Source organism: Ornithodoros turicata, unplaced genomic scaffold (assembly GCF_037126465.1).
Source record: "Ornithodoros turicata isolate Travis unplaced genomic scaffold, ASM3712646v1 Chromosome135, whole genome shotgun sequence".
Lineage (NCBI taxonomy): Eukaryota > Metazoa > Arthropoda > Arachnida > Ixodida > Argasidae > Ornithodoros > Ornithodoros turicata.
Window position 1 is genome coordinate 60,134 of NW_026999312.1, and position 22,927 is coordinate 83,060.

Genomic DNA, 22,927 nt, shown 5'->3' on the forward strand with positions numbered 1-22,927 from the left:
ATTGCCTGTATTCCGAATAGAGGGTGGTAACTGTCGTGCACAGGGCGAATACGCATGAAGGTGAACTTGGTGAATGTCAACCTATAAAATTAATTATTTTTAATCAGAAAGGTTTCACACTGCTTGTTATTGTAAGGTACTTCTGTTTTTATATTTTTTGTTTGTTTTCGTTTGTTCGGTTTTCGTGTGGTGTTCCGCGGTTCTCGTTCGTTATTATGTGGTTTGGTATTGTACGGTTTTCGTTTGACTTTTTCCGTTATCGTATTATATTCTACGAGTTTATCTGTGTGTATTGCAGAACACACAACCTCTATCCTTATTCTGAAGGGGCTCATTATTTTATTCACCACATGACCACCAGCAATGGGGTGGAGAATGGACCCTGGCGATGAAACTCTCCATTCCTCATCTTATAAATTAGGTTATTGTCAGAGTGCTTTGCAGTTGTTCAGCTGTCAGCGTATTTCATTACAGAAATTCAAAGCGCTGTGCACGAAGAGCATGCACATGCACACACGCTGTAGGAGCGACTGCACATACGAGGTTAACACAGCAGTTTATTTACTTCCACCGTACCTCACAGATTAAGAGAACAGTGGAACAAATTGGCATATTGGCGTAGGTTCTGCATCCGATTCTTCGGCACAGCTGAGCCGCCTGAGCGACTGTGAGGGGAACCTGCAAGCACAAGCGCATTGTTTATAGAAAATACATGGTCTTGAGATTTGTAGGAGCAGCCACACATACTTTCTTAGTACGCAATGGCACCAGCGAAGTAGCAATGCAAACAAGTCCGAGTTGTCAGATGCATGCGATACGAATAAACAGATTGTTTCCTCAAAATAAAGAGCTTACCTGTGAAAAATTATCCCTCTTTCTCTGTCCGTGTGAAGTGTACTCAAAGCTGCAACAAACTGGCATGACACGCCTTTTAGTTTAAAGTAAATCTTAAAAAATACGGGCAGCCGCGCTTGAACTAAATGCAGACGACAGAATGCGTTGGGCCCACCAATATGGCGGCCGGTGACCACGCTGTGGAGCACCCTATTGCGCGATCCAGCCTATACTATAGAGATCAGTGGGTGTGAGGGGCGGCGCAGCCGACGCGGCCCGTTCGGGGAAGGCGCCGTCAGGTGGCGCGCCAACACGGATGTATGCGAAGAGTCTCCCGAACGCTCCCGAAGCGCGTCTGCTGAACAGGCCGTTTTCGCCCATATGGCCGAGAAGTTTTGCGGAGGAATGGAACGGTGGGGGGTAAATATCCATGGAAAACAAAACAGTAAAGGTAATAGCTTAAAACACATTGAAAACCGCTTATTCAAGCGCGCAAAGGAAAAGGTATTAAGCTTTGTATGTCCCATGCATAGCTTGGACGTCACAAAGCTGATGGCAACCCTCCTTTTCAACTTTTGTATCACTTTCTTTTATCAGGTTACTTTTCTTTGTTCATTCTTACTTTTAGTTCTTTTTTTTTTTTTAGTGTCACAGCAACGAGGCCGGTTAATCTTTCTTTTTGTTCCTCGATGTATAAAGTTTCCTATCAGTCAATGAAGACACGATCATCTCCAAATTTCAACCTCGCAATGTCAAAACAAGATTTATTATACACAGCAATAGCAACAACCTGTTTCGTCCCCTCATCATGATATATATGCACACAATGAAAACAAAGAACATCTGTACACGAGTCTGAATGCTCACATAAGTGTATTCACTGATGGAGACGCGCCTCCTTTGAAAATTTCTGTTTTTTGCTCCGCTCTGCACGAGGACGGTTAATGCCCTTTACGGAGAAGTGCATTCTCATCACAGCATAGAATTTTACAATGTTCATTGTGAGATATTCGCTATGGGTTTGACAGCCAAAATGCTCAAGACTTCGCCTTGTCAGTGATGGGAAAAGTACCTCAAAATTATACTTAAAGTAAAGTACCAAGTACATGGCGTCATTAGTACTTCAAGTACAGTACAAAGTACCCAATTCCAAATGTACTTCAAGTAAAGTACAAAGTACAAGGCAAAGTGCTTCAAGTATTCATCAAGTACATTGCGAATTTAATTTGTATCACTTTGCATTTCAATGTTTAGTATATGTGTCTTGCTTGTTTGTCAAAACTTTAGCGAGCATTCTTGAGAAATGCTCTAGAGCCATAAAGTCCTAGGTTAAGTGCTAACCCGTGAATATGGAGTTAATCAGATGACATAATTTGCAGTTACATGTAGAGAGGTAATGAGTCATCTGGGCTGTGATTATGTATTATACCCTGACTGATCGAAGATCACCTGCCTAGTGTGGTGTTCCGGTACTAATCTTCTGTTATAACAGGCTAGGAAATTTCAAGGGGAAAGAAGTACAGGCCAACGGAGATTATATATTTCTGGGCATTCGATGGTGCTTTTTGAAGTACAACATGTTTAAAAAAGAATACGAAGAAAATGAAAAAGGATGAAGCACCATGCAAGCCGTGATTTTTATACGACTGTGATCTGCAGCAACCTAATCCATGTGACCAATTAAAAAACGTAAAATATAAAAAGTAAAGCATGTGTGTCTTTCAGAGTGTTCATCATGTAATGCAATCACACACTGTGCTATAAAATGATTAATAATTGCCAATGAACGAAACAGTATAAAAAAGCATAGAACCCTGCATTGGAAGAACTGAAATGACAATTGACCAGGTCATTGTGCTGCCGGTTGCAGTGTTATAATGTGGGATGTCCGTGCTTTCCATTCGTTTTACATACAGGGTGTCCACGCTAAGTGTGAACAGATTTTTTAAAAATATATATACCACTTTTTCCAAGATGAAATCAATTGCAATATAGCATATGCTAAAGGGCACTCCCTAGCAGGGCATCAGCAAAGTCCAAAGGCAATGCCTTAATTAACTTTCATTAATTAACTCTTTAATTATAAAAGCTACAAAGTTGTCCCAATGAGAACATCTGTTCCTTTCGGTCACCTGATATCGTAGCCGTTTTCAGAACAAAAATCTGTTCGATAGATCGCCTGCAAAAAATTCGTGAAGGAACGCCATTTTTTACTTTATTTTGTTCATTGCGCTTCTTAGAAGACGCGTCTTTCTTTCACCCGCAATGTGAGAGGGAGAAAGAGCACACTATCGCCTCTCGCGTCCTGGAAAAAGATTAAAAGGAAACAGAAAATGCAACCCAAGATAAGGCCAGTTCCGATAGAGTCACCCGATACATTTGTTTTTGTTTTGTTTCCGCAAGTTAAAGCTCATCTTCGACGCATGAGGCGGCACTGTGCTCCTTCCCCCTTTCCCGTTGGGGATGAAGGAAATACGCGTCTTCTAAGAAGCGCAATGAACAAAATAAAGAAAAAAATGGCATTCCTTCACGAATTTTTCGCGGGCGATCTATCAAACGAATTTTTGTTTTGAAAACGGCTACGATATCAGGTGACCGAAAGGAACAGATGTTCTCATTGGGACAACTTTGTAGCTTTTATAATTAAAAAGTTAATTAATGAAAGTTAATTAAGACATTGCCTTTGGACTTTGCTAATGCCCTGCTAGGGAGTGCCCTTCAGCTTATGCTATATTGCAATTGATTTCATCTTGGAAAAAGTGTTATATATATTTTTAAAAAATCTGTTCACACTTAGCGTGGACACCCTGTATAATCATAGAAGTGTTGATACTTTTTGAACGTTCAAAGCCTCAACAATAAATTTGCTCCAACAAATATGCTCTTTAACAGCACAAAAATCCTTCTTGGTAAAATGTCAGACGGACTCTTGGTACAGCATCCCACTAAAAGCATTGATGGGCACTTGATGAGCATTTTGATACTCTTTTGTGACTTTTTGTCTGGAGCCCAAGTTTGTGTACTTGAGTACTTGAGTACTAAAAGTACTTTAAGTACGGTACAAAGTACGCGGTTTAAAATGTACTTCAAGTAAAGTACAAGTACACAGAAATGTACTTAAAGTTCTACTTGAGTACTGGTACATCAAGTACTGCCCATCACTACACTCTAAATCTTTTCACACCTTTAAATGTGTAATAGCGTGCATGGCGCACGCCTTTTTAGGTGTAATTTTGGTAACATCATAATGGAGCACGGTTTCGCACAAATTATCTTTACTCGAGTGTTGTCTGTCCTCCAAAAATTCAGTCTTGCAACATCTCAACATTGTTCAACAGTATTGTAGACACTTGCGCGTGCTCGATTATCGATAGCGATGCATATATGCATTAGCTCGTACCTACGATATCCAAGACATAATGAAAGCACGATTTGGACTGACACTTGATCTTTAGTAATGCTTTCCGAATTTTGTAAAATATCATCCTGGAGATGAAATGTTACGCAACCAGATTGAATGTGCATAGCGCACACCTTTAAAGGTGTGAAAACGTTTACAGTGTACCCCTAGCACATGCCAATACTTCTAGAAGGCTGTCTGCATGCCCTTTATGATATGAAAACAGCATTGTGAAGGTATCTTCAAGTTTGGAGACAAGCTTGAAGAGTGTTTCTGAATAGTAGCGTGGGCCCCCCTGTTGAATTCGTTCATGTACGACGACGGATGGTCGGCGCTGTGTTCGTTTTTGCACGCCGCTTTTTCTTCACAGGGGCGTCAGAAGTCTGCTAAAGGTTCACCATTCCACAGAAACAGTGCACAGCCGACGATAGAGTAAAACAAAGCACTTCAAAGACGCGACAGCGTCGCTATCCCACCCTCTGATATGTCACGGCGAAAGAACTCCGCCCGGGGACCATCCAGAGGGCCCAGAAAGGCGGAGACTAGCATACATCCCTGGAGCAGCGCGCCTGGTGGCCGTCTTCCGCAAGGGTCCCTCTCCGTCGGATAGGAGGCTGTGGGCGCTCCTCACACCAGACAATATTCATCTAGCCACCATAGTAGTAATCCAAAGATGAATAAGATGAATACACACAACCGTCATCTTCATGCTGCTCTGCGAACCAACGGTAACCGAAAATGGCAGAAACGAAACCACCGGCCATCCTCCATTCCATGCTCTGGTCTGTCGCGAGTTTCGTGGTAATAAAGGGTGAGTTTTTTTATTCTACCCGAGTAACTCGGGGGTAACCCTTACTGGGCGAAAAATCGAGGGTGACGGAAGTGACGTCATAACCTACCGGCGAATATTCAACTCTCGTCGGTCGAAGGTTACTCTGGGTACCTACTCTCACTGACCCAGCTCAGCAGGTCGGTAGCAGAGGGTTATGACGTCACACGACGTCAAGTGAGAGTCCCGCGTCTTTTAACTTTCGGATTCCGAGCATATTTCTGTGGCTTTAGCACGACTGTTGTTTCGTTGGATGCATGCCTTTTTCTTCCTTCGTCATCATCTTCCCCTTCGTGTACTAGTAGGTTATTCGTAATTTCAATGTAGAAAAAATTATCTGTTGCCCCACTCTTGCACATATACGAAGCAGAGAGTCGAACCGAACCTGAACCCGAACCGAAAACCGTTATTAACCGTTATTTTTGGCCGAACCAGACATGAACCGAACCGAAACAGTCGACGCCATCTTGGAGCTGAACCAGAACTGAACCGTTAAAAAATACCGGTAACCGGTTCAAATAACGGTTCATGCGGAAATAAGTGCGAAACTTTGCATGTTGTTCGTGAACATAAAAACTACTTTTTCCGTCCTTTTTTTTCTTCTTTGATTAGCTTCTTAGCCGTCCTGTTCGAAAAAGTCGTGCCCTGCAGGAATGCTCTGGATTTTCTGGAGTCGCGAAATAAAAACAACAAAGATAAGATCACAAAGATAGTAACTTAAAACAGTTACGACTACTAATGTCTAAGTAGTACACACGAGTATACAAAGATTAGGGATCAATGGGTAGCGTTCGTGAAGCGACATATAGCCTCAGCTATACAGGGTGTCCACCCTAACTGCAGAACTGATCGGTGACAAATAGCGCGCGAGAGCTTACATTGTAAAGGGCCAGTCACCCTCATGCTGGCCAGAGCGAAAAGCAAATACCAAGCATACCAAGTATTCGTGACAAATGACTGGTAATTTATGTTGATGTTGATGTTAATGAAAAAATAATAATAGAGGAGAGATTGAATTCGTCACGCGACAAATTCGGCTACTCCCATAAACAGACCCAAAGACTGGTAATCAATAATTTCAATGACTTAAATGACTTAGGCTAATGTAGCAGGCTTGGTTGACTGTTATATTGCTGCCGAGATTCTTCGAACAACCCTATGGGTTAGTTAACCACTGCGACATGAGCTACGCGCTGAGGCAATCAACCCAAACCGGTAATTCATGGTTATTTATTTATTTTTTTATTTAGATATACTACAAACCCATGAAAGGGTTCAAGTAGGGTGGGCCATAACATTTCACTCAAAAATGCACTCAGAATAGACACACAGACAACTGCAAACACATGCATACAAATACAAGAGTGTGAAACATTTGGTCAGACTCGGGTGGTCCCGTGAACAAACTGCTCTAATTTGGTTACATTATGTACGGCCTGTGGCAACGAATTCCAATCGCGAATAGTGCGTGGAAAAAACGAATACCTGAAACAATCTACGCGTGCGAATGGTTCTTGGAAAAGGGTACTATGAGAGCTTCTTGTAGGACGAAGTTCGCGAAACCGTGTATAAGAATCTATGTCGTTGTTATATATTCCATGTACTATTTGGTACAAGAATTTGAGTCTCTCCATCCTAAATCTGTCCGGGATGCTGCCTAAGTTTCCTCTTTGCTGTAGCATTGTAATAGAAGTGCCGTAACTGTTAAAAATAAATCTCAGTGCTTGATTTTGAACCCGTATTAATTTGTCATAATTCTTCTTGGTAAACGGATCCCAAATCACAGACCCATATTCGAGTACAGGCCTCACAAGGGATTTATATAAACTCATTTTCGTTTCGCATGTTAGAAACCGTAAATTTCGTCTTAAATGCCACAGTTTCTTTCTCGCCTTGTTCACAACGTGGTCTACTTGCGCATTCCATGATAAATCTGACTGAATGATTATCCCTAGGTATTTAACCTGTTCAACTCTCCTAAGTGGAATATTTCCGATACTGTAACTGTGAATAAGAGGTTTCCTTTTGAGTGATATAGACATAACAACGGTTTTCTCGGGATTAATTGACATCTGCCACATGTCGCACCATTCGTTAATTTTCTCGAGAGCATGTGCAACTATAATATGATCATTCTCATCACTGACTTGACAATAAACAACACAGCCATCAGCGTAAAGTCTAATACATACAGGTAAGTGAGACACCGATTCACAGATATCGTTCATATAAAGAAGAAAGAGTGCTGGTCCCAACACAGATCCCTGTGGGACTCCGGAGCGAACCGGAGCTCGTGTGGAACTGGAGCCAGCGAAGTGCACGAATTGTTCCTTATCGGACAAGTAATCAGACATCCACCTAATAACTGCATCATTACGTAAAATATGCTGGAGTTTTTGCTCAAGTTTCTTGTGCACCACTTTATCAAACGCGCGACGGAGATCCAAAAATACAGCATCTGTTTGCTTTTTATCGTTAACTGCAGAAGCGAAGTCGTGCATAATTTCAGTTAATTGTGTAATTGTCGAGTAACCTTTGCGGAACCCGTGCTGTTTCTTTGATAAGATACCGTACTTTTCTACATAATTCATTATGTGTGCCGCTATTATATGTTCCATTACCTTACCAGCAACTGATAATAATGAAATCGGCCTGTAATTCGTGACAATACGCTGGTCCCCATCTTTAGGTATCGGGCATACCTTCGCGACCTTCCATTCTGCCGGCACGTAGCCATCACGTAAGCTGCGTATATATATATATATATATATATATATATTTAACCGCAGCTTACGTGATGGCTCCGTGCCGGCAGAATGGAAGGTCGCGAAGGTATGCCCGATACCTAAAGATGGGGACCAGCGTATTGTCACGAATTACAGGCCGATTTCATTATTATATATATGTATATATGCAGAAAAAAAAGCCATTAAAGAAGCAAATAAATGATACTAGACGTGTTTGAAATTCAAACTTACAGATTAACATGGCTTCTATGGCTGCACGCAGAGAAACAGATACTCATGGAACGATGCGGCAGCACCAGAGGACACGTGTTTCGCCGTGTTTGTGGCTCGTCGGCCCTGGGTAGCTGCGCATCGTTCTGAGTTGGCAAACCAGGGGTCACTCAGCGAGCGATATACACCTGGGAGGGTGACTGAGCACTCCTCAATGCCACAGTGCAAGCCAGTGAATTGTAATGCGAAAAAAAAAAAAAGCCATTAAAGAAACAAATAAATGATGCTAGACGTGTTTGAAATTCAAACTTACAGATTAACATGGCTTCTATGGCTGCACGCAGAGAAACAGATACTCATGGAACGATGCGGCAGCTCCAGAGGACACGTGTTTCGCCGTGTTTGCGGCTCGTCGGCCCTGGGTAGCTGCGCATCGTTCTGAATTGGCAAACCAGGGGTCACTCAGCGAGCGATATACACCTGGGAGGGTGACTGAGCACTCCTCAATGCCACAGTGCAAGCCAGTGAATTGTAATGCAGAAAAAAAAGCCATTAAAGAAACAAATAAATGATACTAGACGTGTTTGAAATTCAAACTTACAGATTAACATGGCTTCTATGGCTGCACGCAGAGAAACAGATACTCATGGAACGATGTTCGCTCGCTGAGTGACCCCTGGTTTGCCAATTCGGAACGATGCGCAGCTACCCAGGGCCGACGAGCCGCAAACACGGCGAAACACGTGTCCTCTGGTGCTGCCGCATCGTTCCATGAGTATCTATATATATATATATATATATATATATATATATATATATATATAGATGCTCCTGTCGTAACCGTTACCAATGTTGTCTTTCATATGGCGCAAAATCTTCGCAGACTAGGTCTCGAAAAAATCAATTCCAGAAATTACTGAAATTTAACACCTTTTATAACCGGGGAACTTGTGCGGTAACAATGGTTGTCGTCTGCTAGCATCGTCTGCTTGTCTGCGCCGGTCAGACGATCTACACAAATACCAATGCTCTTGGTAAAAGTTTTGTGGATAAACGTTTATTCGAACATACGGGGACAGTAATTCATTCGTGAGTAGAGCACACAACCGTAACAATCCGTGGAAGCTGATGCTGCAGTACCATGAGCGAAGGTGATGGTGTAGTATAGTCTTTCCTCATTGCGGATCGCGATCTGCTTAGCAGCCTTTTGGGTCATGTAGGGGGTGCCAATCTGGCAAGTAAACGAACTAAGTGTGGCACAGCTTTTTCTTGGGAGCTTTCAGGCCTGGTGAAAAAATTCATGGTTATGCACCTGTCGTAACCATTACCAATGTTGTCTTTCATATGGCGCAAAATGTTGAACGACCGTTAACGCCTTCCTGTCCATTTCACACACTGTACCACACAAAATGTACCACGGAAATGTGATTTAAGAGGGGATACCAGCTCCAAAGGCCCCATGTATTTTGAATATGTAAATATTCCAATAATCCGTGCGTTGTCAGGAACCAAAGGTGGAAGAGGGGCATTGTAGCGACGTGAACGTTGTCAGGAATGCTTGTTCAATAAATACCGATAAATGTATGACATATGGCACTGCCTCATAACAGAGAACCATGTCCATTTTTATCGAATGATTTCTTGTTATCTCTCGGCGGAAAGTTGTATGCGAACGTTTCACGAGTATTTATACGAATTAGAAGCGTATGTGTATGGCTCAAGATGAAAGTTTCGATGAAGGTTAAAGCATCAAGTTTAAGATCAAGGTAGAACGGCAACAGAAGGTGGTTTTGTGACAAATTTACAAATTTGTGACAAATGTCACGTCAGGAAACGTGTCACATGACTCTATAAGAAAATGACTCTACGGGGAAATTTTGGATTAAAGGCTTTCCTCCGGCACATTGGTTTGCCACCGTTGAAAAAATATTTGTGTTCATATTCAACTGAAGTAAATTTGATTTCTTGAATTGAACTTTGCCCAGTCAACCTTTTTCTAAAGCGTCGGCCGCGACAGCCCACGTAGAGGCCAAGGAGGAGACACAAGAGGTCGCGTCGCGTGGCTCTCCTTTACACAGCGTTCTTTTACGCAAAGGTTATAACACAGAGGTGAACGCCACATTCCCAGAATACCAAAAGACTTTGACCTGTCTTGTTATCTCCTTTCTACTATTTTGTGCATACGGTCAGCCACGTTCTCCCCTGGAACGGTGAACGATCCCGTGACGGATCTAGGTCGGTGGTCAAGTGCCGGGAGTGCTTTTACATTCACAATGTGGGGGAATTTGACCGAAATTTAGGCTGCCGATTCCACACTTCTGCTACCTCTCGTTGCGGAAAGTTCTCCAATTCGAAGGATGGTCCGAAGTTATGTCGTTGGTGCCCGTAAGCGAAGAACGATAGCGCAGTTGACTTCACTTCGACGTGCGAGAGCTCAGCGGAAGACGAATACTGAAGCACCAGGTCGACATGTTGACGTGTCTTGCGAGGAGGACAGTTTTGATCCAACCAGCAGCAACGTGGAGCACGATTCTTCAACTGAGTCTGTTGACGCTGCCTTGTCTCAGGCTAATGAGACACCCTCCAGTGAGAATCATTGCCATGAAGATTCGGATGCAATCACTGGACGACGTATCATCGACATTGGACATTTCTTCTCAACTCTGAAAAGCGTGTCGAAACACACGTCGTTTGACTGCGGCTTGGCTGATATGGACATCATATCAGAACAGCGGAACGGGTTACGTAGCTCGTTCACTCTTCGCTGCCAAATGTGCAACAAAACTGTCATAGTTCACTCTGACGAACGATTTTCGAGAGAGAACCAGTGCCGCATCGACGTCAACACAGCTGCAGTTTCCGGCATAATCTCTATCGGCTCTGGCTTATCTGGTCTCCAGGAGCTGCTTGGCTCTCTCGATATCCCGTGCATGGCGAGTGATACCTTTAGTAGGTGCCAGGATACCGTTGCTGAAGGAATAGAAAAGGCTGCGTGGGAAGAAATGAGGCAGGCTGGCGTGGAAGAAGCCAGGTTAGCAAGAGAAGCTGGTGAGGTGGACAATGAAGGCTATCCATTGATCACTGTGGTTGCTGACGGCGCATGGGCAAAGCGGTCGTATAAAAACAAGTACGATTCTCTTTCGGGAATGGTAAGTGGATTCTATTCACTCCTTTGGTCTTTGGAGTGCATTATCCGAGTAAAAATCTATACAAATGAACATGCCCGGCACTACACGGATTTGTCCAAATGGAGGATATTTATAATCGTTTGACATTTCACCTGTGATTTATTCCATCGTTTTCTACCTTTCTCTAAAGGCATGTAATTTTGGCCACCGCAATCTGCAAATATTATACTGGTTCACTTTCAGGGCGCCATCGTTGGTTACCGCACGCAAAAGGTTCTTTTCCTCGGTGTCCGCAACAAGTTCTGTACCATGTGTGCCCAGACAAAACCCGGTGATACTCCGAGACAGCACGTCTGCTACAAGAACTGGGAAGGAAGCTCAAGCAGCATGGAGAAAGACGCGATCGTGGAAGGCTTTCGGCGCAGCATCGAGATCCACGGGGTAAAGTACATGCAGCTGATTGCTGACGGTGATTCGAGCACGTACAAGTCCATCCTTGAAGCAGCCCCATACCAGAACCAAGTTGTAAGGAAGATCGAATGTCGAAACCATATTCTGCGTAATTATAGCGGCCGACTGAGGGATATTGTTTTGACTAAGAAAACGGCGGGTGTCCCATCTACCATGAAGAACCTCCTGGGTAAGAACATTGCTCGTCTTAGGGCTGGTGTCTACAAATCTATCAAATTTCGCAAAGAAGAGACTCAGCACTCCCTTCGACAAAGGACTCAAAATCTGGTTGCGGACATAAGGAATGGCCCATGTCATGTCTTTGGTGACCACCGAAGTTGTGCAAATTACTTCTGCAATGGTCCAAAGGACGGGGAGAAAAACCATGTGCCCGACCTTCGTAAATGTGGACTCTTCAATGAAATCCTTGCTGCAGCCAATCGTGTTGTAAACAATGCGAGTAGCTTGATTCTCGATGTTGATAACAACGCCGCTGAACATTTCAATTCTGTTGTTGCTAAGTACATCGGCGGCAAGAGAATCAACCATACTCAGAAGCGTTCGTATGGAACCCGGGCATTAGGCGCTGTCGTCGCATTCAACTCTGGACAGTATCACCGTTCTCTTCACAAGGCGATGTACAACACCAGTCCAGGAAAGTTCACAAAGTGTATGCTCAAGCACCGTACTGCTGTACACGCTGCGAGGAAGAAACACCGTATCTCAGGACAATCTCGTTGCAAGCGTTCCCTGTGTGACATGTTCGGGAGGTCACGTGGGCCTGATCTGGACTATGGACCTAACGCACAGAAGCCAGACATGGAACAGAATGAGTTACGGTTCGCCTGTGAGAACTACAAAGTGGCGCTCGGGCTGTCACGAGCAGACGCAGAGCAGCTGCAGAAAGACACCGCTGGACCCGCATCTCGGCCTCTCTGGATGCAAGAAAGAAGGAAAAGGCTCACTGCATCTATGTTTGGAAAAGTGTGCAAAATGCTTCCTACGACTAGTTGCAAAAGCACTGTTCGTTCAATCCTGTACAGTGACGTCACATCAAAGTCCTTGGAATACGGCCGTGACAATGAGCCGTTTGCAATTGCGAAGCTGGAAGAGAAGATGGGAATTACTGTGGAATCATGCGGTCTATTTGTTGACGAAGAGCACCCATTCCTTGCTGCAACACCTGACGGGCTTGTAGGAAAGGACACATTGGTAGAAGTCAAGTGCCCATATTCCGCACAGTCCCTGTCCCCATTGGAGGCTGTGAAAGCAAAAAAAATTCAGTACTGTCGTGAGGCTGCGAATGAGCGAATTGAACTGAAGGAGAATAGCGACTATTACTATCAAGTCCAGGGACAGCTGCACATTGCCCAGTGGCAGTGGTGTCTGTTTGTAGTATTCTCTGGGAAAGAGATATCGGTCCAACGCATTCCTAGAGACGACGTATTCTGGCGAGAAAAGATGTTGGAACCACTGGAGAAGTTCTTCAACAACTGCCTTCTTCCGGAGCTCGTTGACCCCAGACAGAGCAGAGGAATGTGTATTCGGGATCCGAGTTACATTGTTGAGGCACAGCTGGCAAGAGACGAGAAGAAACGCAAAGACGCCCAAGGAGCAACCGAGCAAATTGACCAAGAAGAAACAAGACCAAAGAAGAGAACAAAGCGAAGTGGTACAGACAAGTAGCGAAAAATGAAATGCCTCCGAGCACAGTCAACGTCGGGACATCTGGGTCCACGTGCTGATGCTATATACGTGTGACCTAGACGTCTCGTGTTGGTGCCTTCGCTATACGTTCCACCGCCCTCCGAAGCTCGACCAGCTTTCACTTACGATTTCTCGTAGGGAATACACTGCAATCAATTTCACGTTCGTTGATACAACGTGACACGGGTTCGAATCCTGTCACCAGGTGTGCTCTCTGAGGTTTTCCCTGGGTTTTCCGTCGGACTTTCCTGATGAATGTCGGCTCACTTAGCCATGAAGTCGGCCCAGGACGCATACGAACCCCCTGTCACCCTCCCTCCTGCTGTCCTCCGTCCACGCCTGTACACCGCGTACAGCAATAGTTGCTTCGCAGCGCTAACACGGAAAAACATTTTCTCTGCTAATTAGCACAAATGTGAAGTGTCACAGAAAGTAGTACGCCGTCCAGTTTCAACAAATCAGGAGAGAAGACGCCATTCGGATTGACCAGGAGCCTGTCAAGTTCTTTTTTAGAAGTGTGCAGATCGACGTGCACGTTGATGTGAAGAGGAAAATAAAATGCGGGGGGAAAGCAACAAAATTGACAGACAAAAATATATTCCAGTATGTCTAGCGGTATCACATCTCGGGAGCCCCATGACTGTACAGGCCGCATTGTTGCAAGACACAATGAAGTAAATTCACCAAAACTGACGCACAGCGACTACCTAGGCAAAGAAATGCTATGTGTGAATAGTCATTTTAAAATGGAAATGAATACGAATAAATTAAGTGACTCGTTGAATAACCGTAATTGGATACATATACAACATATATTGGAGTACAAACATGTACGGTACGTATACAGGGTGTCCCAGAAAACGTGTAATTGAATTATAATAAAAAAAACTACGCCACCTACAATCATGCGGTCAACGGCATTTGTTTTTATTAGGTTTTTGCTACTTGATAATGTGAATGTCATGTACTCCGAGTTTAATTATGTAAATATTTGCGAACTGAACTCGGAAATGGAATAGGATATACGGTTACTCGCTTCGGTGCTCAAAAATCCAAACATTCACACCGTCCTATATAGTAAAAAGTCAACGTCCGAAGTCAACCAGTCCACGCGTACCAAAAGTGAATTTTCCTAAGGGACATTTTTTCCGGGGACGTTTCTTCCAGGGAACATTTCTTCTGGGGACAATTTTTTCGGGGGCATTTCTTCCGGGGACATTTTTTCCGGGGACATTTCTTCCTGGACCCAGATACGAGAACTGTTATCCCAACATCTGCGATTAAAATTAGCTGTACTATTTATGTAGGATAGACTTCTCGTGAATTAATACAGCAAATAGGTTATTTCACCGAACTTCGCTTTAATAACCTGCTTTCGATCACTTAGGGGAACGAAATGGAAATCTATGAAGGTGCCCTTTCATGGGGTACATGCTCGGATACCATCGCATGCGAAATTCATAAGTTAATTTTTATTCAATTGGTGAGAGTATGCAAATAAACGTTACGCGGCATATCTTGTAGCCGGCGCATCACTAATACCAACCCAAAAGAAATTATTTCACCAGCATGAACCGTTTTCGAGTCATTCAGTCGGGAGATTTTAGTGAGGAGCACGCTGTAAGTCAAAAGCTGCAAGACGATACACAAGTCGAACAGAGTGCGAACCAAGGAAGAAACCGCAGACACATTTGTCCCACAAAGCTGCATTCCCTTCAAGAACTCCTCTTTTCTTAGGAGATTAGCCGTACATTCTTGTCGATCCGAACAAATGCAACAAGGTCACGCGTGTTGTTGGAACTACATGCCCCAGCGGCGTATTGCGCACTTCCTGAACAACGGTACTGGTTACGGCACCCGGCGCCTATAGCGCCATCTGGTGGCTGTCTAGACCCCGGCGCCATCTCGTGCCAAGAGTCGGCGAAACGCCGCGGCTGGTATCCCCTCTTAAGCTGCCTGTTATGCTTCATTCCCACTCGTGACCCCCGAACCGTTTGAAAAAAAAAAAAAACGGTTCGAACCATTATAGTTGCCTTCCGGAGCTGAACCGGAACTGAACCCTTATCGTCGAACCTAAACCCGAACGAACCGATAAACGTTTCGGTTCGACTCTCTTATACCAAGTCATCTACCACCCGACTACATTTCCGTATCCTGGTCCCCTGCGTATGTGTCACAGTGGGATTGTTTATCCGTGCATCTCTGTATCTGTGTGTCCGTGCATTGTAATACGGAGTTCGTACACTTTTTGGGTAAAACAGGAAGCGACGTTTACATCTCAGAGCTGCAGACCAAAATTAACACGTGTGAACAGATGAATACAATGCATCCCCTGTTGCTGGCCTCACGAAAAAAGATTTTGTCATGGCGCGACCGGGCATGACGGCGTGAGTGCTAGCAGGCAGGAATCAGCTGTGCACCAACAATGCGATGTTTTCTTTTTCTTTGTATTTTTCGCAATGGACTCATTATGGCCACTCACTGAAGAAATGCAAACGTCTAACCACTACGGGTACATATGTATAGCTATGTGGTCATCACGATGCCCTTCTGTTTGGAGCTGTCAAAATCTCTGATAACTGCAAGGTGTGTCCCAGTGAAAAGGTGACTGCTGTCAAATAAAATGGAAGGCATCAACAATGTTTAATTTTTATTATGGGTCATTCAAAGTAGTCCCCCGTCGACTCAATGCACCGCTCGAACCGCCTGTGAAACTGCTCGAAGCAGTGCCTGATGTCCTCCTTCGGTATGGCTCTGAGGAACCCCGTCCCATCATCTTAAATGTCCTCTATGGAGTCATGCCGTGTACCCTTCATGGCCAACTTCAATTTTGGGAACAGCCAGAAGTCCGCTGGAGTCAGGTCTGGGGAGTAGGGCGGATGATTTAGGACAATAATGCCTTTCTTCGTCAAGAAATCGCGCACAACCTTCGCATTGTGCGCAGGGGCATTGTCGTGCAACAACGACCATGATCCTTGCTCGCGGTACTCCTGTCTTTTCCGAAGAATTTTGCCCCACAAACGGGTCAAAATACCGACGTAGTATTCCGCGTTTACTGCCTGACCCTGTGTAATGTATTCAATATGAATTATTCCCTTTGAATCAAAGAAAACTGTCATGAGAATTTTGACTCGACTCTTCTGCATTCTTGGCTTTCTGAGCTTCTCGTCATCTGCCGATCTCCACTCGGCGCTCTGCCGCTTGGTCGACGGTTCGTACTGGAAGCACCACGTTTCATCGCCCGTTACGATGCTTGGGAGGAATTCAGGATCCTCTGCTGCGGTTCCCTGCATGTCTCTGCAGTGCTCCAGTCTGGCGCGCTTCTGGTCGCTTGTCAGGGACATGAGGCACAAATCGCGCGCAAAGCTTTCGTTTTTGCAGGTCTTCCGTCAAAATGCGATGCACGCTTGTTTTGGGAATGCCGGTAAGCTCCTCGGTGTGTCGTACAGAGATGCATCGGTCTGCAGCAAGCACTTCCGCAACCGGCAACTCTTTGCACGTTTTCTTCATTTCGGGATGTCTTCGAGGCTCCCGGCCGTGGATCATCTTCCAGGGCATCCCTGCACTCACGCAACCTCGAAAGCCACTTAAAGATACTTTTACGACTCATTGCCTCAGTTCCATACGCAGTTTGGATCCTCTCAAAGGTTTCTGTTGTCGACTTCCCCAAGTTGAAACAAAATTTCACATTGGCACGCTGCTCCATCGTTGAAAAATCTACAAAGCGACGGTCATGCCAAGGCAATTCAACCCAACCGGACTGACTGATAAGTAACGAGAGAATGTCATCGCCAGCTCGCTACACGATATATTGGGACCGAACGCGCCTAGTCTTTACACGTGGATAGGCTATGGCCAAATCCATAATCTCGATCATTGCGCCTCCCGGACTTGGACATTGGGAGAGGATCTCGCCTCCGTACAACTTCTTTGCTCTCCCCCATTACTCTCTCTCTCTCTCTCTCAGCTTTGCTTCTAGCATCTCTCCTTATGATTTCTCTGACTATAGTAAATGCCGCACTCTAATTAAAAAAAGAAATCTTTAGTTTTGGCAGCACGATCTGTAACATATGCATACAATACAAGGTAAATCTAAAAAGGTAGCGAAGGCCGGAAAAATAAGAAATCTGACCCGGCAACCCTGGTATTTTGATGCACGAGCGAACCTGGGTGTTGCGAGGACAAATACGAATGTAAACAACTTTTTTTACAACGAGGAGATAAGTTAGGCGTGTACTAATCACTTACTCGGATATTCAAAATAGGAAAGAGTGCCTCTTTGCCTGCTCTATGCGTACGTCAAAGTCGTGCAGAGTAAGCGAGTTTCCGCATTCTGCTGCTCTCCGGGGGCTGCGTATGTGCATTTCCTCAGATTGCTCCGTTTGTTGTGCCGCACGGACTGCTTCGCATTTTTGCGTGTATTTATTGCTATATTGTACAAGAACACTCGAGTTACACATTTGGGGACCTGAAGGTAAGCTCAATGTGCAGTAGAGAAGCTGAACATAGAATATTCGCTATTGCAGGCCCCGGTAAAGGCGTGAGCCATGTCCAGATACACACATAGATGTGCGACATTGCTCTGCGGCGTGCTCTGAACAGCAGAGGAGACTGTCGCTGACGGCACCACACAAGCGGCAATGCTTTCTTGCTTGCTTCTGATTGCATTTGGTGGTTGTGCATTTGAACATGGTGTTGCAGTGAGCTCTGGGGCTTGGGATAGCAACCAGTTCTTGTATAATATCCTGCATACATTTTTGTGCAACATATACTTACAATGGGAACCATTTTACGGATGCTAGCATTGCTGGAATTTTGTGACGTGAAGCTGCAGAGCTGTTCTGTTTTGTTGGCACCCCGCGTTGCTGTGTGTACAACACTTTGCACAGATTGCACTTTTACACACAGGAAGGCTCAGGTGGGATGCAGTCCCGACACTTAAGTGCTCTTCATATAATGCTGGTAAGTATGCTGTAAGTATGGAGCAAGCTGCAAGAGCTGCAGAAAAAAGCACAGTTTGAGGTAACTCGTTACAAGTAACTCGTGACTGTAACTAAGTTCCTTTTTTTGGTAACTTGTAACTTAACTCGGTACTCCTGCGCAGTGGTAACTTTCGCAGAGGAACTCGTTCCTTTTCCAGGTAACTTTGCCAAAGTAAGTTAAGTTAAGTTCCAATTACTTTTAATTCGCTTTTCACTCACATCCACATATTTTCTTGGTTTCTCTCCGGTTCCATCATGGCATTTTTTTTTTTTTTTGATAAAACGTGATATTCAATCAATGACAGTATTTTATTCAGGAAGTAAAAACCGCTGCCATTGAAATGAAGCTGAAGCATTGTACGCCCACCGGGAGTAAAGATGCATAGTTTAGTCCTCTACCAGAGAAACGTCATCATGACGCTGGTAGACAGACTGACACCGAAACAAATCGGAAGGAGATGGCTGGGTTCCACGAACGGGCACTTGTTCGCGGCCACCTATTTAAAGAAAAGTAGGACCGAAGGACGTGTCCCTTTTAGGGACCATCGTGGACCCCTCAAGACCGTGGCTTTCGGGCGCGACCTTGTTCACCCCTAGCTTCGAGCGCAGTTCAATCAACCAAGTTTGTGGAGCTGTCGAACACTCTGACGTCATTTGTTTACAAACAGGGAGAGGTCTAATGTTGGACATAAATGAAGACGATCTAAGCGTGTTGCACTCCTCCGCAGTCAACTCAAGGTCTAACTTAACAGCTCATGCGCGCTGCACCTGCGTAATGCTATTTTGTGTCCGAAGTAACTTGAAAGTAACTCGTTCTTTTTTTAAGTACTCAGTAACTGCGAGTTACGTTTCAGGCTGAAGAACTTCGTTATTAACTGAGTTACATTTTTCACTCGGTAACTTAACTCGTAACGAGTTCTTCTGGACGGGTAACTTCGCAATCTATGGAAAAAAAGTGCACAGACTCCAGGCTTGCAACGAAAAATTGCACAATGATCTTCAGGGACGTCAGCAATCAAGAACAATCTGTGAACTCGTGCAGAGTCTGAAAGAACACTGCAGCACTTGCTAACACCCGTGAAGAAGCTTTTGAGTGCAATATTGACAAGTTTCTTACCGGCCAAGGGGCCAGGTCTAAGCTCTCAGTAAATCTTAGATATGGTCAAACGAAACATTTCAACTTTGTGTTGTGTATGCTGACTTATTCAGTCCTTTTCTTCGAGTGCGTTTGTTTTGATCCGTGAGGACGCAAAAATGCAGAGCTGAAGGACTGTACCGGACATCTGAAGGCAGCAGGGCAAGTTGCAAGGCTGACGTAATTGTTCAACTGCTGTTTGTACATATTTGTTTAACCTCTTTCATAATTTTACTCGGTGCACATGAAGACCATGTAAATGCTTCTGGAGAGCTTAGAAACATTGTTCGTAGTACGGAATGCTTTACTGAGTAATATAGTGTCGCATGGTGCTTATTATACATTTTGTGCTTTGCATTGTGTTATTTTGAATGTCTTAGGTTGACTGTCATGTGCATATACCATGTACAAGGGGCCATGCACACTTACTGCTGTTTGCCCTCCCACAAGAGAATTGCTATCTTGAATTACTCAACACCTTTAAAGGGACTGACAAGAAGTTCAACAAACCTTTCGTTTGCATCTATTACGAGGGTATAATATGCCTCCAAGCCACACGCGAAATATTTTGGCTGCGCGCGGCGGCAAAGTTTGCCAAACGGGGAGCTGAAAACCAGCTTGGCTTTTCCTCCTCAACTCGCGCAATCGGCGCCGAAATCTAGCCCCTTTGTAGTGGATATCTGCCAATTTCCGTGTGCGTGAGGTTCATGTTTCATTGGGCGCATGGACCGGAAGTTCTGTTGTTAGTGAGTTTGTGAGAGCCGCGGCATCCGGAAAGCGATTTTCAATATGGACACCAAAGCAAGAAATGCGGAGACTTCGAGCCCGGAACTTTTTGCTGACCTTTCTGCGATAGAAAAGGAAATTATGTGTGCTGAACAGTTCGGGAGCCTCACTTTCGAAACGTCGCCGATGCCGCAAATGCAAGCCGAAGTCAAAGCTCTACGAACACCGTGTCACAGAGGAAGAAACAGGATCAGTCGCCTGTCTTCGACAGACAGGTAAGCGATGAGCTTTTTAACGCACACTGTGATCGAACATGTAAACGTTCTCTGAAATTTAGTGTCCTCATATTTAATGCGTAGTTGCTGTCTAACGTGTCGGTGCGGGTGGTGTGTCAAAATGCCGAAGGAGATCGAACGCTTGTGCTGCAAGGAGCTCGAAAGCGCAGCCGAATGACAGCAATATGTTGGTGTGTGCTGGTGGTATTTTGTGCAATTGTGTAAGTTCCATAAGGATATCGAATGCTTGTGCTGCAAGGAGCTCGAAAGCGCAGCCGAATGACAGCATTTGAGCAACCAGCAACCCACGAAGATTTCATAAACAGGTATGCAATGTGCACTTTTTTGTAATGCAGTGTGATTCGTTTGTTACAGTGACGTTTAGCAAAAATTTTTGTCGCAAAAAAGTAAACAATGGCTCCAAACCAACCGAATATTCACTGCACTCTTTCGCGTTCATGCCCCGCCCTACGATGCCCTGGCGACAATACGACACGTCATTTTGACGTCGCGCACCATCAACCATCCAAAATGCGGGGCGCCTATAGGGACCGTGCGACACCTAAAGGGGGCGCGCTGCTCCGTCGCGACAGCGCCGCTAGTGGCGGTCTTGGAAGTATCCGACGTGATACCACGCCGCCCGTTCTATGCATTCTCAAGTGGAACCGTAGCTTGCGTGGCGACCGCCGTAATTAGAAGGGCTAATTTTCGAAGTGCAAATAATGTGGAATCTTTCTGGGGCGCGAACGAAGAGAATGGAGACAAACTACACAGAAGCAACCACCGTATTTATAATGTATGTAACAGTGCGTAAGGAGAACAGCCACTCGCGTCCGTCTGGTCAAAACACCTGTAAGTGATACGTCGAGAGGATGGTTATTTGACGCCTCACAAAATCCTGACTTGCTCGCGAAGGCTATATACGTGTATTTCTCTGACTCCAGCGATTTGTAATATGTTTTTGACTGCGTCTTGTATTCCTTTCGTCCTCTTTGCACACACATAGCTTCGTCACTGAAATCTACATCGTGCTTCCGTTTTATCCATACAAATAAACACGTAAGGTCACAACTTATTGTCTGAACTTGTACTGCAGTTTTTCCAGTATCTTCAGATACAATAACGCTAAAGAGATCCTCAAAGAAGAAATTATATGAGTTTATACCTCGGCTACCGCCGTAGGCTTGCGGCACGGCAGCTGTGAAATGGTCGGTGCGTAAATACTAAACCCTTTGGACAATGTAGAACTTCCGTTCTCACTGTGAGACTCGTCAACCAGATTACCGGCAGCAATATCGGCTCTGGGCACTGGCGATGAAACACCTCAATCATTATCTCGAAATAGGTTGCCGTTTGGTCGGTGCATTTGACGGTGATACAGTATCCAGCGGCGTTTCACCGTCACGAAAGTGGCAACTGTAATCATGGATCATTTTGCAGGTCCTCATTCAGTTTCAGTGAAACTAGAACAAAAGAAATAGAATATATTCGCTCATGTTGTGCACACCTTATGCAATGGCCGAACGCGCGTCACAAACGCTATTCGCTGCGAGTCTAGTGCTCTCGGTGGTATTGGAAGCATAGAAATCACGAGAAATGAAACATCTGGTCCCTAATGAAGAGTTCTTTTAGGTGCTGGCACAGTTAGCGATGCAACAGTTCCAGCGTGGCAAAAAAAGACTCCCACACTTCACATGTAAACAAAGCTGGCTACCCGGCGGCTATCACGCAAGGTACTTTCTCCGGAGGCCGCATCGCGGCGCCACCAGTTTGTCGCACAGTCCCTATACACTGATTTTGTTTTAATATCGGGTAGTGAGGTCAATTCTAAACATATTTACACTTGCTCAGCCCAAGGTAGCCAGATTAAAAGGTACCAAAATCCCACAATATTCCATTTCATGTGCGCACTATGTTTTGAGCGCTGTATTGCTCCGCGAGGTCACAGCAGTGTCCTCACAACCAGTTCTCCCCGCACGCTGCTGTTTGTGTCAACGAGGCCCGTCATTGGCTAGGAGTCCGAAATCTGCCCCATCTCCAGTGACTGGAATGCAGCTTTGCTACACGTGCGAGACGTGTGACGTAGGTGCTCTCCGAGTAGGAAGGAGAGACTCGCGCGGATTATGCTCTTTGAATGGCATTGTTTCGTGGTAAAGGCGCTTGCTAGAAGTAAATGAATTTCATAATGGAATATCGTGAGCCACGTTCTTTCATAGAGCATAATAACTGGAGAATATTCCTGGAGCTGTTTAGTGCCCCTTTAAAATTTGGGCGCTCAAAATTGGTTTGGCCCTGCATCAAAGTCGCTAAAGACTCCAGTACAGGCAGACAATACAGACAATACAGAACTGTGAATTGGAGAAAAGCAATATAGGCAACTGTGTAATTGTCAGTGTGCTGTGTCTTAAGTCACATTTTTATTTTATTTGGGTAATACTGCTGACCGCCCAGTGGCAGCGTAGGCAAAGAGACACTAGGCCGAACAATTAACACAACAAGCATAA